Source organism: Lathamus discolor, chromosome 3 (assembly GCF_037157495.1).
Source record: "Lathamus discolor isolate bLatDis1 chromosome 3, bLatDis1.hap1, whole genome shotgun sequence".
NCBI classification, from domain to species: Eukaryota; Metazoa; Chordata; class Aves; order Psittaciformes; family Psittacidae; genus Lathamus; species Lathamus discolor.
In genome coordinates this window covers 14,661,938-14,678,272 of record NC_088886.1, presented here as the reverse complement: position 1 = coordinate 14,678,272, position 16,335 = coordinate 14,661,938, and the positions used below count along the sequence as shown (strand labels likewise).

At 37.9% G+C, this 16,335-nt stretch overlaps 1 long non-coding RNA gene across 1 annotated transcript in view; it reads left to right on the top strand.

The window, feature by feature from the left end:
* Positions 1–16,335, top strand: part of LOC136010854 (uncharacterized) — a 43,732-nt gene that overhangs the window by 12,215 nt on the left and 15,182 nt on the right. Inside the window, exon 2 of the long non-coding RNA XR_010611034.1 lies at positions 9,524–9,664. This is a non-coding gene — a long non-coding RNA (uncharacterized LOC136010854). The remainder of the gene's footprint in view (positions 1–9,523; positions 9,665–16,335) is intronic.

The window sequence follows — 16,335 nt, the reverse complement described above, 5'->3', positions numbered from 1 at the left end:
TAATTTTAAGCATACAAGTATACATCAAAATAATTTGAAGGGATCAGAGACAAACCCACAAGAGATTTTTGACTCTTTCCAAAATAAGACAACACACCACAGAAAATATACGTTTCTCATTTCCTTCTAAACCTATGTCTTTTGCAGTTAGTTTCCTGTATTTCAGGGAAGCTTTTCCTTGCTTTATCTCTTCAATCTGCTTTATCTCTGTGTAAAAACTTTGAGTCATGCGAAGATGGTTCTATTCACTGAAATCTTGTGATGGTGGTGTAATGAATTCGTCTTGCTTTGCCAAGGAAAGAGCAGCTCTCATCAAGAATGTGTGAAGCTGTGCCAGTAAAAAGTGACATGTTTATAAATAAGGAACAATGTAGTCATATTGAACTTATGCCTGGAAACATCCTGGATATTACATCATTCTGGTTGAACTGCTTTACCAAATAGTCTTATGGGACTCATTTGTTGAAAGAGCAGGGCTCCTGTCTTAAAGTTTAACAAAAAAGTTTGGTAAGAAAGATTTTTACCACTAGCTGTTTCCAGTGTTTCCTGTAGCTAAGGTGCAATCATACATTATGTTAAAGAACAATCATGAAGGACTTGTTCATTTTTATCTTCATAAAACAAGAGAAAATATTATTCCATCTAAACGTTATCAAATTATGTATATGACATCTTCAGACATCTGGGTACTCTAAATTTTCTAACAATAGAACTAGAACTGTTCATTAAGTATCTTAATATACAGTACCTGCATAGAAAGCTCATGTGAATGGATGATATTATGATCGAGCCACGATGTATGAAGTGCATGGTCAGAGAAGAAAAAAAGTGAGCTTAATGCTGACTTTCCCTGAAATCCTCTCTTCAAGGATGATCCCCAGAACACACAGGGAAGTTAAGGGGTATTTTAAAGTGTGCTGCATGGGAGCGATTGTTCTGAACCTGCTGTGCTATACCATCACAATTCACGCTGCACCTTCCCGGAGCCTTTCTTTCAGGCCCACCTTGCAATATTCCCAATGACCATGGGTGGCATAACTCTGCCTACATCAAAGAAATCTACAGCTGACCTGTTGAAATAACTCTTCATTCTCTTGGCACTGATGGCACAGTACAAAGGAGACAGCCAGGGTCAAGCTTCAATACTGCGTTAAAGAATATTCTCATACTGATGCTTGACTTAGGCAAATACATCAATTTTATCTGAAGACCTTAGGTTATTTTGCAAGAACAGAGCAAAACTAGTTTATTTTGACTCCATCTGGTACAGCTAGGTGCTGCCCAAGGTCAGGTTCCCTAACAAGTGATCATTTATGTTTGATCATGCCAGGGAATCTGTATGGTCTTGCATGCAGCATGGCCACTGAACCAACAACTAGTTGCTTTCTGAATACTCTAGACTAATATAATCATTCTCCCAGCACCATTGCTCTCTGTTGATGCCTTATGTAAATGTGATGAATTAGCCTTGCTGCTACTGTTGCAGTTATTTAAAAATAACAGGATACACAGCCTTCTGCAGGCTGAGTCTGTAACACATCCCATAGAAGCTGACACATTAGGGTGTCATGTTTCAGACTGTTCAGTTATCTCGTGTTCTTGTGATAGCAAATTTTGTGGGATTTGACACCTTGTCTTTCAGTCTCTCTCTCACTCTCATCCCTTCTTGCCTTGTGGGAATGAAGAAACTTTCCATTCTATGTCTGAGCAGATCACAGAAGATCTCTGATTCCTTCAAGACAGCTTGTGAGTTCTCTGGCTAAGGAAGAATGAATTAATGTGGATTTTTTCCCTGTTCAATATTAAAGAGGCAATACATCTATTTATGTATTGTCAGCAAAATTCATCATCTTCATCCACATTTTGTGTATCTCTTCACTGAGCACAGTTGCTATCCTCAAGTAGTACTTGCTAATATTTTTCTTTTAGGAGACGCTATTATCTCTAAGGAAAGGATATTAATGTTCTGTCTGCATGTCTCATTATGAACTTGAGGACCTGATCAGGGTAAAGATCAAGTATCACAGAAGTTTACAGCTCAAATAAGTCTGATTTTTTTTTTTTTTTTTTTTTTTTTCAGCCTAGGAAACTTCTGGGAGTTTTAAAACAATGCATGATAAGCTCTGGCCTCTGAATCACAGAATAGTTGAGGTGGGCAGGGACCTCTAGAGATCACCTAGTGCAAATACCTGCCTAAAGCAGGATCAGGCTACAGCAGGTTGCTCAGGGCATGGCAAGTTGGATTTTGAATATCTGCAAGGCTGGAGACTCCTGATGCTCTCTGGGCAACCTGTTCCTACATTTGATCACCTGTACAAGGAAAAAAACTGTTTTTCTTTTCTTCAAATGGAATTTCTATTATTTCAGCTCATGCAGATCGTCTCTTTTCTTGTCATTGGGCACCACTGAGAAGAGTCTGGTTACAACTTTTTAATTCCCTCCCATCAGATATTCATACACATTGGTTAGATTCCCCTGTGCTGCCTCTCATGCAGGCTGAATAGTCCCAGCTCACAGTGTTTCTTCATACAGCAGACACACCCGTTCATCAATCATCATCATGGCTCTTTGCTGATATTTATCAATGTTAGGGATCTCTATTACCAAATTAGAGACCAGTTAAGATCACATCCCAGGCAAGTTTGCTTTTCTCTGGAGAGAAAGGGACATCCCCCAGGCTTTATAGATTGCAGTGGGTGGGATTTCTACCTTGGAATGGGGAAGTTTTCCCAATAACAATTTCCATGTAAATGCTGTTCTCAGAAAACCATGATCTATACTCTGATAAATTAATTCACCCGTGTTTTACCCAGAGTAAAGAGGCATAGTTTAGGTAATATTTTTATCAATACCTTATTTGATTGTATTTTAAAAGTAAGTACTTGTCCCTCCAAACATAGAAGAATAAGAGATAGAGTACAAAGTCATCTTGTAGAGATAAAAAATGCTTCAACTGGCAAAAGAGTTGGTTTGCACTGTTCCTAAGACATATACTGATGGCAATAATGATCTGTCACAACATATATCTTCAGAGTAATTTCCCTCATACTTATCCAGATGTCAGAAACTTAATACAGAAAAAGAAGGTATGAGTAGAACAGTGATGGCAGAATCACTTACACAGCCCAAGCTTTCTGACTCTTAGTCTTCCTGCTGAACACTGTCCTCTTGTAGTCATTCTTTGAATTATTTTTTCATAAATAATATTAACTAAATGCTTACTGAATACTCAATTGTGTTTTCACAGCTACTGGACTGCAGTAAAGAATATTCTATCTCCTAAGCAAGGCTGACAAAGAATGCAAAAAGGCAGCTCATCTCAATTCTCTGTCATTGCTGGCTTCTTGAGCGTGAGCTGACACACACCATGGACTTAGAAGATACGATGATTGAATTGTGCAGAGTGGAGGGAAAAGATGTTGGGATTCTATAATCCTACAATGTCCCTAGCAGTGACTAATATAAGACATTAAAATTCATTATGAATTAGAGCTCATGGTTAAATTTGTTAAAGTTATTTTGTCTCTAAAACATGTTTTACAGGATTCTTTTATAAATAATAACAGAATATGGCATAAAACAATGTCACAAGCCAGTGTCACTGTATAGCGTGAAGTATAATTGATGCACTGTGACAGAGAAGGCAAAAAGTATGCCCAAGGACAAATTTCTCACAAAATTGACTAAAAGGATAACAAAAGCCATGGAAAGAACTGGAAACACAGTTTACGATAGATATTTCATTTATATTCAAATATGCTGCCACTTTTGTACCCTCACTAAGCTTAACAAGCAATATTTGCAAAAACATCTGTTTCTCCCATTCTTCAGCTCAGGATTCTTTATTGCTATTTTCTTGTCCCCCATACAATCAGTAATTTTAATTATTTCCATTATCAGGTACTCAGTCAGCTAAGAGTTGAGTTTCAGTAGATTAGACTGAATCCAGTTTGCTTTCATTATTTTATATTTGTTCCACTTATTGCAAATTGTTCTCTGTGGTGGTTATTTTTCATTAAGTTCTTTGGAGTCTATGAATCCTTTCTTGGAACACCCAACGATGCACTTTTTAAACTAAGTCTGTTTTCACTAGTTATTCCATGCCTTCAGTTTTCACTGCAAAAAACAAATAACAACATAGTCTAATTCCTCTATTCTAAAAACTAATACTCAGTACCCATTTTCCTTAAGCATCACTGGGGGAGAGGGAGATGCCTGCCTTCCTCATGCAACTGTTCTATCATATTTTTTTCTTCTCCTCTGCTACATATTTGATATTGGAGATGTCTTCTTTTTAACCTCTTCATGCAAAGTTTGTGCATGCATTACCTACTTCTTGTTTACAACGTGATGTGAGCCTGAAAAAATTAATCTAGTTTCCTTAGCAGGTAGAAGCACAGGTGGGGCTTGGCCACAATCCCTGCTACAAAAGGCAACATAAGACCCTCAAGTAAAGCAATGCTTCTTCTGAGCCTTCCATGTTGCATTCCCAACAAACAGTGTAGAAACTGCCACGGATCTTTTGCTTTTCCCCAGGTATGTGAGATGCATGAACCTTTGTGACTGTCCTCTTCCTTTATGTGACTGCTTTCTGAGTGCTAAATGGCTGTGTCTATACAGCCTGTTTCATCTGCTTTTGAAGTTCAGCGGGCCTCTATGCACCTGCTGACTAGCTGCAAAAGTCTCTGTCATCGAACTGATTTCTAGAGCTTGACATCTCCCCTTCTTGAAGTAGTGCAAGACAAGGGGCCTGGCAGTCCCCGTGCATTGTAAAATGTAGCCATAACTCATAGCCTAAGCAGGAGTCTCTCCAGGCTGTATTCACATGAGGGCTGGTTCCTCAATCAGACATCTTTTAACAAATTATTCCACTAACATGTTGCAAGTCCCTTGCCAATCTTATAAAAGATCAAAATTCCCATCTTAGCTGCCAGGGTTTTTTTTTTTTTAGCATAACTGATTTGTTTCAGTCTGTTTATCACAAACTTTACATCTACTATTTAAAACAGAATTTAAAGTACACAGGTTGTTTATAAAATACCTTTTGCAAAGATGGAAGGCTTTAGTGATAAATACTGGGTCATTGCTTATTCTCCAAGCAGTGAAACTTTCCTCAAGGTACATCACCCACTGTCATAGCTCTCATGGATTTCTGTCATCCCATATAATAGTAATTCAATATCTGTAACAAGAAATAAGAGGTAAAGATGCATTCTATGTAAGTGTAGTAAAAAGTCCTCAGAAATAATTGGTTTAATTAAGGAAGTTGAAAGGGTGCAATGGCAATGCATAGCTATATCTTGCTTCAGAACAGAGACAACATTGACTAGCTAGAGTTAGCAAAGCAGAAGTCATCTCAGATAAATAATGAATGTCACCATTGAAAAACTTATCTTCTGTGTGACAGTCAACAAAGCATGAATGGAAACTTAGTGCAATAAAAGTGGGAGAGCAGATTCAAAAGCAGAGACGCATTTCCGTGCAGATATTGCTACTGTTTTGATGTGAGGTAGTTTCAAGCAACAAGTACTGGGTGTGCCAGTAATGATTCAACTCAGTCCCTTTCTTATCAAACTGCAAAATGAGGTCATTGGAAGCAAGGAATGGACAAATGATGGAACTTCTCTGTAAACGCCAGTGAATCTTGATTATACTTTCAGCTCAAGGCACATTCAAACTTATGAATGCATTGAGACCTTGAATGCATCTTGGCTATTCCAGATGTGCAGAACTGGCCAGGAGCTGCTGTGAGGGGTACAGTGGAAAGCACCAAATTCCACACACTGGAATGCATGTCTAGAGGAAATACACACATTTTTATACTGTTTGGGATACTTTAGCTTTTCATTGATATTCAGTAATTAATGTTAAATAGAATCTCTAAAATTTGGAAGCTATTTTTTTTCAAATATAATACTTTGTTAGTTCAAAAGCATGACTGCGTTTATTTCTTTTTTTTTTTTCTGATTGTATTCTTCCTCCTTGAAAGCCTGCTGTTAATATTTCATCATCTTTTTAATTGTCTACATCTATTGGCTTAAAAGGTGAGCTTGTGAAACACTGGTCTTTAGTTCATACTAATTGCAACAGAACAATAGCATAATCATAACACAGCAAGAATGGGAAATTTGTATTAATCAGATCAAGTCAGTGCTGTACAGCTGCAAGTAAAAAAGTCTCTCAAACTCTTATCACTTCTCCCAGGAATTACTGCTTTGTTGGCAGCAGCTTGCACAAAAGAAAACCCAATTGCTATGTGTTTGTGTTAACCAGGAGTGCCATTGCAATGCAATAAAGTGCTCTGCAAAAGAGAAGTAGATGGGTCAGTGTTGTGTAAAGGACCAGGCATAAACGTTAACTTGAGAATTTCCTAAGCAAGTCAAAACTGATAGTGATGGGCTAATTTACAAATGTGAGTTTCTGACAAGATGTTCAATTTATGTCCCATAAACTGTGCCACTTGGCAAGAGAGAAATAGATGAGAAAGGGCAGGAGGGAGTGTTTAAGTTTCTATGTCTCTTTAGAGGGGAGGAAAGGGCAATTTAACTTTGAGAGTGTGCTAAGAGGGTTAATTCAGGAGAAGTTCTGCAATTTATTCTCCTTCTCTGTAATGTTGGACCTTAGGGCTTAATGTAATGGAATGTGATTTAGAGTTCTGAATGTGCTAATTTCGTAATTCAGGTGTCCTGTGGAGAGGCTGTGTTCATGCCAGCTGTCTGGGGAATTAAATGCAGCTGATTTGTGTTGGGGAAAATGTGCAGTTTGCTTCAGGCCAAAATTGTTGTAAAATTTAAACCAATGTATTTTTCTCTTTCCTTAATTTAAAGTATGGGATGCAGGAGGGCCTGAGGGGGATTACCAAGGGCTCCCACATACATCCTGGTGTTTAGTATAGAAAATTTTTGTATTGTTAAATTATAGCACTTGATAACCAGTGTAAACCAGTTTTATTTGTAGCACAGCTCTTCTATTTTCCTCTGCTTTTGCCTTGCTTTGGATGTTCTGTCTTCATCAAACACTAATTACAGTAGGATTTTGAGTTTCATGCTCTCTGCAAGCATGAGATGTCAATCTAATGGCCAATTTCTTTGTAAGAAACTGTTGTGTTAAGTATCAATTTGATTTTCTTCCATGATAAGAGATGTGGGGTGGGAAAATGGTTTCCATAATATTCTTGAGTCAAACTGAAGATTTGTTGATATTGCTGTGAAATTGTTAGCTAACAGTGCCTGCCTACTGTAAGGGGTATGCTCAAGTATTAGCTCAACAATGTAAGCCAAGTTTGCCAGGTGATAACACAGCTCTGAATTATTTATTTATTTCAAAATGTATCCTCAGGATATTACAAAATGTAGTTCTGAGAAATAGAGCCATGTCTTAGGCTTATGTAAATCAGAGTTACTCAATTTGCTTCAGTGAAACTATGCTGATTTATGCCAGCTAAAGAGATGGACCACTGTTCCTTAGGCTATAAAAATGCTTGTTGCTTTACAAACGATTCTGCATCTAAATGCCACTATCGCACCATAACACCTGACCTGAGAGGTGAAATTGGTTACCTTTATTGAAATCAAAACAATTATATTTCTATCTTTACTGGCTTCCTTCAGATGCCTTGGGAAAACATTTTAGAAAAGCAGGAAGGTAAAGTTGTCTTTTTGTACATTCTTGCAAGAGTACTGCCTTTCTGAAATACAGCAAAGACCTCTTAAATAGAAATCCTGGTGAATAGCAAATGAAAGGTGCCTGGTTTGTTTTTTCCTCCACCTCCAGCTTAGTCCCTTTACCATGCCTTTTTGGAGACAAGTGTAGGTAAATTACTTCAGGTCTCTTCATATTAAAAATGAAATGCTGGGAGGACAGAAAACTCAAAAGATGCTAATAGCAAAGCCTGATGAATACAAGGATTTATCCGAACCAGCTTATGGAAGTATGCCAATTCAGCCTTTCAACACAGGATATCTTTGTCCATTAAACACAACATGTTATGATCCACATGCTTTTGGGTAGCAATATTCTGCATTTGTTAGTTTTGCTAGAGAACAGTTTGCAGCAAGTCCAAAGAAAGCAGCGTGTGGAATTGATGGATGTGCTTCAAAGTAACATTAAAATCAGTCCGTGTTATACACAGAACAGATACAAGCTGATTTTTTGCTTTGTTCTGTGTAAGTGTGGCTTAAAATATTTTCTACACAAAATCCTTTTGAGAATGCCAGTATGTATGGGGTGTGAGAATGTGGATACATACTGATATTCCAACTAATATCTGACAGATAAAATTTCATTTCTAAAAGGGCAATGCCTGACACTGTGATATAAACAGCTTGTTTCAGAGTGGATAAAATAGATGAAAGTTACCCTTAATGGAAAACAAAATTGTTTAAAATTGCAAAATTATTACTGTCTGACTTGACCATACTTCAAAGCTTTGCATGCTGATACATTCAGTTCCTGCCTTTTTCTTATTCAAAGTTCAAGAAGCTTTTGATATAATTCATCCACTTCCTTCTGTATTGCCCATGACTTTTGAACTTAGTATTGGTTTAAAGTAATCTGGGCATAATCCTCTTGTTGCTGCTTTGTAGTTAAATTATCCAGTTAATAGATTAAGCAGGTAGCAGGTACAAGCTTCTCTCATTCTTATGGGCACTGCTTTCACAACCTGGACCTGCACATTGTTGTGGTTTTTGGCTGACACCTTTTTCTTCTAAAGCTGCAGGTTCAACCCTATATATTTGGCAAACTCATTTTCTGTCATCAGAGAAGAATTCTAAGAAAGCTGTATCATTTCACTTTGACTTTTAAATAAGAATTATTTATTAATTAAATTAGAATTAATGTAAATAAGAATTTCTGTGGGTTTTTTTAATCAATAACAAAAAGCAGTTCTTCCCCAATCTTTACCATAAACATAACCAAACTGTCACATTTGTAATGAACATCTTCCCTGTTTCTAAATTGCTATTGAAACCCTTTCCTCGATGTCAGAAGACTGTCAGTCAACTGTTATACACGAACTTATATACACGATCACCAGAAATTAATCTGAATTAGACATTAAAATAATGGTGCTAACTCACTCTAAGAATTTATTGTGGACAATTATATTGAAAATTAAATTGGTGTTAATTTGATTTGATTTCCTTCAGAATATAACACTATTATGTCACTTTCTACTGTAATCATATCAGGCATTTGAAATGGGTAAAGAAATATGCTGTACAAAATAGTACTGGTTATTATAGGAGCATCATTTCGGAGTTTGGTTATCATTAAATTAAAGATACAGGGAAGTACTTGGGGTAATAAGCTATTGAATGTGAATCGAATGCAAAATGTGAAATTGAGGTCTTGACCACTTTGTGTAGAAGTGTGTCCAGCCTATATCTCCTCCTAACTGCTATTTCTGTTTCCACTGGGGAATAATTTTCCTGCCTGATTACATTTTAGTGAGTTCTGAGTTTCACACCAGGAACAGTTTTATTTCCATTTGTAATTACCCATTCTTCATTTGTTTGAATAGGTGAAGTTTGTAAGTCATTCTGGTATCTTCAGAAGAAACTAACTACAGAAGAGCAAACTATTATTTATCTTCATCCAAGACGGACACTGGATGTCATGACAAAACAATGTGGTGGAAGAAAAGATGGATTGTTTCTGACATGTGAGTTCATCAAAATATAACTGTGTTAGATATCTCATCTGCAAATCAGATCATAAACTTAATCCAAGCCTTTTTGTAAGAACTAGCACATTTTGCCTTGAGTCAGAAATTTGCTGTTGCTACCATTGATTATGCCCAAGGATTGTTAATATTTGGCATCAAGTTCAATTTTATTCGGTGACAGTAACAGAGATCAACTTTGTTTGATCCCTCGCTTTTTCTTCAGGGAAATTAATTCCAAATGATGCAGCTGGATTGAAGAACTGAAAATTTAAATTTATCTTCTCTGCCGGGTGAAGGAGGATGCATATTTATAACATGAATAGCAAACTCTCTGCATCCTGGCTTCCCATATTTTATTACTTGGTACCAGTAGCAAAACTTTGTGCTCTCAGCAACGACATTTCTAGAGGATTGTTTTTGTTTTGTTTGGGTTTTTATTTAACTCTCATATGCAAGATTTAATACTACAATCACAGATAAAGGATAATACGCTTTTATAAATTATGTAATTGTTACCTTGAATTGTGTCATAATTGGGTGAAAAAGAAATGCATATTGTATTCCCTGTTGTTTCTATCTGTTCTTCCTGGCTTGTTCAAAGAGTGTCCAGGCTCTTCAAGTACAGTTCATGTACGGTTTATTTGCTTTTTCTGTATGTCAGGTATTGATACAGACCTCCCTTCTAAGTCTTTTTGAAAGCGACTAATGAAAAAAACAATGAAAATTAGTTGACAATACTAATGTCACCTCATTCGGCCTAAAATATCAAGGCTGACTTGTTTAAGGCTTTGGATAACCTCTCCTACCAGAAAAATATTTCTTTTTGTGGGCTGCATCAGTTTCCTCTGGGTTATCCTGACAGGCTCTTCCACTCATTGCCATCTTCAGCCCCAGAGAGCCGCCACCTTTGCTTGCCTATTAGATTGAGCAATATAGAGCAATATAGAGTGTATATTCAGAGCCTCCTATGTCAAGCTAAGTAACTCCCTGACTTGCTTTTTTTTTTGCTTCTCTTTCAGAAATGTTTTTTTCATTCATTCCCTAGTCTCTGTTTAGACATACAATGAGCATCCTACTCTTACCTTTGTCACCTGCCCTACAAACACAGCTTCTGGAAATGTCCCAGAAATTTGCCTAGTAACAGGAAATAAGAAAACAGCAGTCCTGCAGCTAAGGTGGGAACATAGAAAGAACTCAGAAAATACCTTCCTTCTCATCCATCTATACTTGTATGTTCTTTCCCACAACGACTCCCATGTTTGTCAAGATAGTTATGCCTTGAGCGTCTCCTGGACATGGCAGTTCTGCGCTGGTCCCCTATCCATGGGTGATGGTATATGAAGCTGGCAGTTAGAGGGCATAATTCCTACAAGAAAGTTTAACTGCCTGGAAACAGGAAGAAGAAAGCCGTCACTCTGGTGTGCGGTAGAAGTTGGTAGACGAGATTGTGTTTACCACCAGCTCCTTTACAATGTTCCCTTTGCTTTCATCCTAAATTTGGCAATGCAAGGTTCTCTCCTGTCCTGAATCATCATAATAGTAGCAACTCTGGGGACAAAGTTGTTACTACTGATTGAAACACTTTTCGGCCACCTTCCCTCTCTTGGCAGATGCATGGGGGAAAATGTATCATTATTTCAAGGCCTTTTGCCGCTGGGCTTCTACAAAACATTCAGGCCTTCTGAGCAGCTGACCCCAATCATACTTTTTTCTTCTGCTTACAGGGCCTGTTTTGGTCAGAACTACAAAACATTTAAAAAGTCCATGAAATTGATAGGACATTAAAATGACATGTTTCTAGGATGTCTTTTTATTACTGTGCTGTGTCAGCCATGGTCATGCCCACTGTGTTATAGAACTGTTCAACAGATCTGCCTGAATGATGATGATGCTTATTCAAAAAGCACTTTGGATTTAGAATAATAACCACAATCTGCTACAAGACAAATGTTGATGAAAAGAGGATGCCAGCAACAGAAAATGTGACAGAGCTGGAATTTCTAACAGCAAAGCTGTGTGCAGCAGTGTTATTCACACTTCGAAATGCAATCTCTCTCAGATAGCACTGCCTTCTGATATGCAATATGGGCCTGATCCAAAGCCTATTTAAGCTAGTGGACTGATTCCCAATGACTTAAATGGGCTTTGGATTACACCCTAATTGCACTGATGTTCCCTTTACTAAAGCTCTTAGTTATAATGAATCTCAACAATGCTGTGTTTGTTTTTCCCTCATTTCCAGGTGTTAATATTTTCTCTCTTTCCATGTAAGTAAAGCCTCAATTATCAGGGAGGAGAGGAAAAAGCCCAAATCTTTCACCCACTGCAGTGATCTGCTGTACATAGATCGCTAATGCTCAGTGCTGAGTCACAGTGAACAAGGTGATGATCACCATGTAAAGGCAGTTAATAAAAGCAAAAGCGCAGTGGCATTTCAAGCCTGATTTGGCAGTAAATGTCTCCATGCATGAACAGCCCACTCTAGTGAGAGAACTGAAAGTACCTGTGAAATGGGAAACTATGGGACCAGAGTTCAGCAGGAGGAAAGGTCTTAAAAGAATCAGTGAGGCAATTTCTCTTTTGCAGTAAAAACATAAAGAAAACAACTCATAGTTCATAGGGACATTGACAGTTTCTTTTCTCTAAAGAACTTTTCTCTAAAAAGTACAAACATCAAAAAACCTGCCCAGGTATTCCTTTTTTCATCAGGCCTTGCAAATGCTGGAGTAAAGTGACATTCTTCTCCCTGGTGGAGAGCTCCCACGAGGAAATGACTATCCTTTTGCTATACGCAAAAAGTAGATACAATGCCCTGTGCCTATTCCCATGATGTATAGCAGGATTTCTGACAAAATGCCAACATTTACATCAGTAAATTCTCATCTTATTTGACAACTAAAAATCCTCTTCCCACTAGTCCCTGCCTGCCTTAGCTTCTTTAGTAAAATGGGATAATCCTGTGACAGCTACTTGCTAACTAAATGTATTGACAGAAACTGCCCATAAATTAATTAACCACTTAAGCAAATTAAACAGATGGAAAACTGGGAATCAGCTATGAGGGAGGGATGGATGGACAGTCAGAGACACACACACATGCACACTGCTGAATGCAGCATTCCCTTTCTCTCCCTACAGTCGACATCTTTTTAAACAGAGACTATAGAGGACCCTAAGTTTTGTTCCTTCAACAAACGCTGTGGTGCAGCTGAAATGAATGGACAGAACCCAGTGAATGGACTGTAACAAAGAATGCTATAAATTTAACAGGAAACTAAAAATTAGAGGAAAAGTATAGGTCCAGGAATACTGAAAACTGAAAAATGTCCCATTTACTTTTTTCGTTCAGATAAACAAAAAAATTTCACTCTTCTACCCCAAGCAAAATATTCTGGGCCCCCCCTTACAGTTTATTTAATCCATTTTCATTTTAGTCTGTTTCAAATTAAAAATTAATTTAAAAATAAAAATTCAGAAAGGTTCACTTGGAAAATGTCAAAGGGAAAGCTTTTCTCATTTCCAAAATGGAAAATTTCAGTTTCAAAAGGTGTCAATCATAGAATAAAGTCATAGACTAGTTAGAATTGGAAAGAAACTTAAGAACATCTAGTTCCAACCACCCTGCCATGGGCAGGGACACCTCATGCTAAAGCATGTCACCCAAGGCTCTGTCCAACCTGGCCTTGAACACCAACAGGGATGGAGCATTCACAGCTTCCCTGGGCAAAAAGCCCAGGTCAAATCAAAAAGCTTCCCCTTTTTTTTTATTTTTTTTCTGAAAATTTCCATAAGACAGCCTGAATTTGCAAATAGGTTCTGTCCTCCCACTCAAGAAAGGTATTGAGTTTTGGTTGGTAATCTTATGAAGTTCAACCATGACAATTGCAAGGTCCTACACCTGGGTCGGAGCAATCCCAGGCACGGCTACAGACTGGGCAAAGAAGAGATTCAGAGCGGCCCTGCAGAGAAGGACTTGGGGGTGCTGGTCGATGAGAAAATGAACATAGGCAGGCTTCAGTGTGCGCTCGCAGCCCAGAAAGCCAACCGTATCCTGGGCTGCATCAAAAGGAGTGTGACCAGCAGGTCAAAGGAGGTGATCCTGCCCCTCTACTCTGCTCTTGTGAGACCTCACCTGGAGTATTGTGTGCAGTTCTGGTGTCCTCAACATAAAAAGGACATGGAACTGTTGGAACAAGTCCAGAGGAGGGCCACAAGGATGATCAGGGGACTGGAGCACCTTCCGTATGAAGATAGGCTGAGGAAGTTGGGGCTGTTCAGCCTGGAGAAGAGAAGGCTGCATGGAGACCTCATAGCAGCCTTCCAGTACCTAAAGAGGCCTATAGGGATGCTGAGGAGGGTCTGTTCATCAGGGACTGTAGTGACAGGACAAGGGGTAATGGGTTAAAACTTAAGCAGGGGAAGTTTAGATTGGAGATAAGGAGGAAATTCTTTCCTGTTAGGGTGGTGAGGCACTGGAATCGATTGCCCAGGGGGGTTGTGAGTGCTCCATCCCTGGCAGTGTTCAAGGCCAGGTTGGATGAAGCCTTGTGTGGAATGGTTTAGTGTGAGGTGTCCCTGCCCATGGCAGGGGGGTTGGAACTTGATGATCTTGAGGTCCTTTCCAACCCTAACTATTCTATGATTCTATGGTTGGGTGGGTGGTTTTTTATCAAATTAATTATTCAAAACTTTTTTTTTTTTTCAACTCCATATTTGATTCCATGTGTGTGATTTTTGGTGTGGAAAATGTTATTTTACTTCAGGCAAAAATACACTATCACAAGATAGAAAACTTGAGCTGAAAATGACAATAGGTGAGATTAGCTAAAAGAATGATTTGAATATTAATGTACAAGCAGAAAATATCTTACTTATACTGCCAGAAAACTAAATCTGTGACAAGTTCAAATTTTTATCTCTCAGTAGTTCAAAAGGTATGTGTATCCTGTGCCCTATATGTGCCCCATAGATCATATACCATTTTAATATGTCTGTGCACAAAAGAAAAACAGAAGTTCTAAAATCTGGAAAACATCATAAAATAAATAGATTAAAAATCTCCTTAAAGTACAAATTAATCAAAATTCCTTGGAATTAAAAAGTTTCATGAAGATTTACATCTTCAAAATCTTTATGGGACAAAAAATAACAGTAAAGCATGTTTCTGCATGACTGTGAACACTGAGGTTATTTTGTTATTGTTGTCCTTATTGATGGAAGATGCAATGTCTGATTCTGTCCTGTATTGTATTTTGGGAGTTCTACTTACTTAAATTATGAACATCTCAGTGAAATGCTCTTCAGGCTGTAAAATTTCTCGTATAACTCACCTTGATCCCTTAAATTCATATTATTTATCTACGTGTGCACACCACACCCTTTACAGCCCTAAATACTTCAAATATTTAGACAACCATGCAGCATTTATTCATTTTAGCTGTCTCTTTAGTATATGATGCAGGACAGGAATTAAATTGTGAGCCCTCGCCTAAAAAAAGGGTTCAAGACAACCTAGAGTGCAATTTTTATTACAGCCTCAATAATTTTCAAATGTTTCCACCAAAAAAAAAAAAAAAAAAAATTAAAACTAAGTTACCATGGAAATACTTGTTTACAGTCCTGGGTCTAAATATTCACTGCTTTAGTTGTCTTCTTCTTTGCCTATACTTTATCATCGGGTTCTTTCTGACAGGCATTTGCTTGCTTTCCCTCCCATGACCTATGGCACTTCGTTGTCACCTGTGTTTATATAAAATGCACCAGTGGCGTCATTTTTGCAGCCAGTTATGGCTCCCGGGTGGATAATTTACACAAGTTATTCAATTGCCTTTGCTTGGCCTATCAGCTTTTCTCTTTAAATGCTGTTGTATCAGTGGAAGCTATGACAAATAATCAAAGGCTTTCTGGATTACAGATAACTGATACCATAAAACTACTATTTGATTTTGAAAGCCTAAATGTATTTAGGTTAGTTAACATTGATAATCTGTATTTCCAGTAACACTGAAATGAGTAAAGGGCCCATGGTGAATCATACACTGTATGTGTTTTGTTTGATCTTGTTCATAGATGTATTATTTTCCTCTGAAGTTTGAGTGTAATTTATTTGTCAGGTTGAATGGTCAGAGAGGAAGTTGTTCATTGACCTGAAGAAGTGTATGGTGTCTTCATGATGATGAAGAACATAAAAGAGTCCCCTTCTTGGGAAATATTAGAGTTGATAGGGAGTGTTTGAAGAAGAATGTGTCAAAGAGACTGACAGCAACATGGACAAAAGGAGGAAGGAAAATAGAAGATGAGAGGCTGAATTTGTTCTCATTGAGATGTCACATTTAGGAATTTTAACAAAGAAAGGGTTGTTATCTGGGCAACATAACTTCCTGAACCCAGCTTTTATCTCTTCTTGTCCTTTACATAACTGAAAAAATGGGTCTTTTACACAGAAGAACAGTGGAGGAAGTGGAGAAAATGTGATGGACACAGGAGAAAATCCCACTGGCACATAGCTTTTCAGTGCTTCTTCTCATGTGTAGGATTTGACAATATCTCTCTTGCACCCTAGGTTCAGCGCTCTTTGGAGGCTGGCTGTCTTCCTCTCTGTCTTAAGTCAGGAATTATTTGTTTTGCTCTTTAAAAGTTCTTCTCCCATTTTTTGCTAGTTGTTGCAC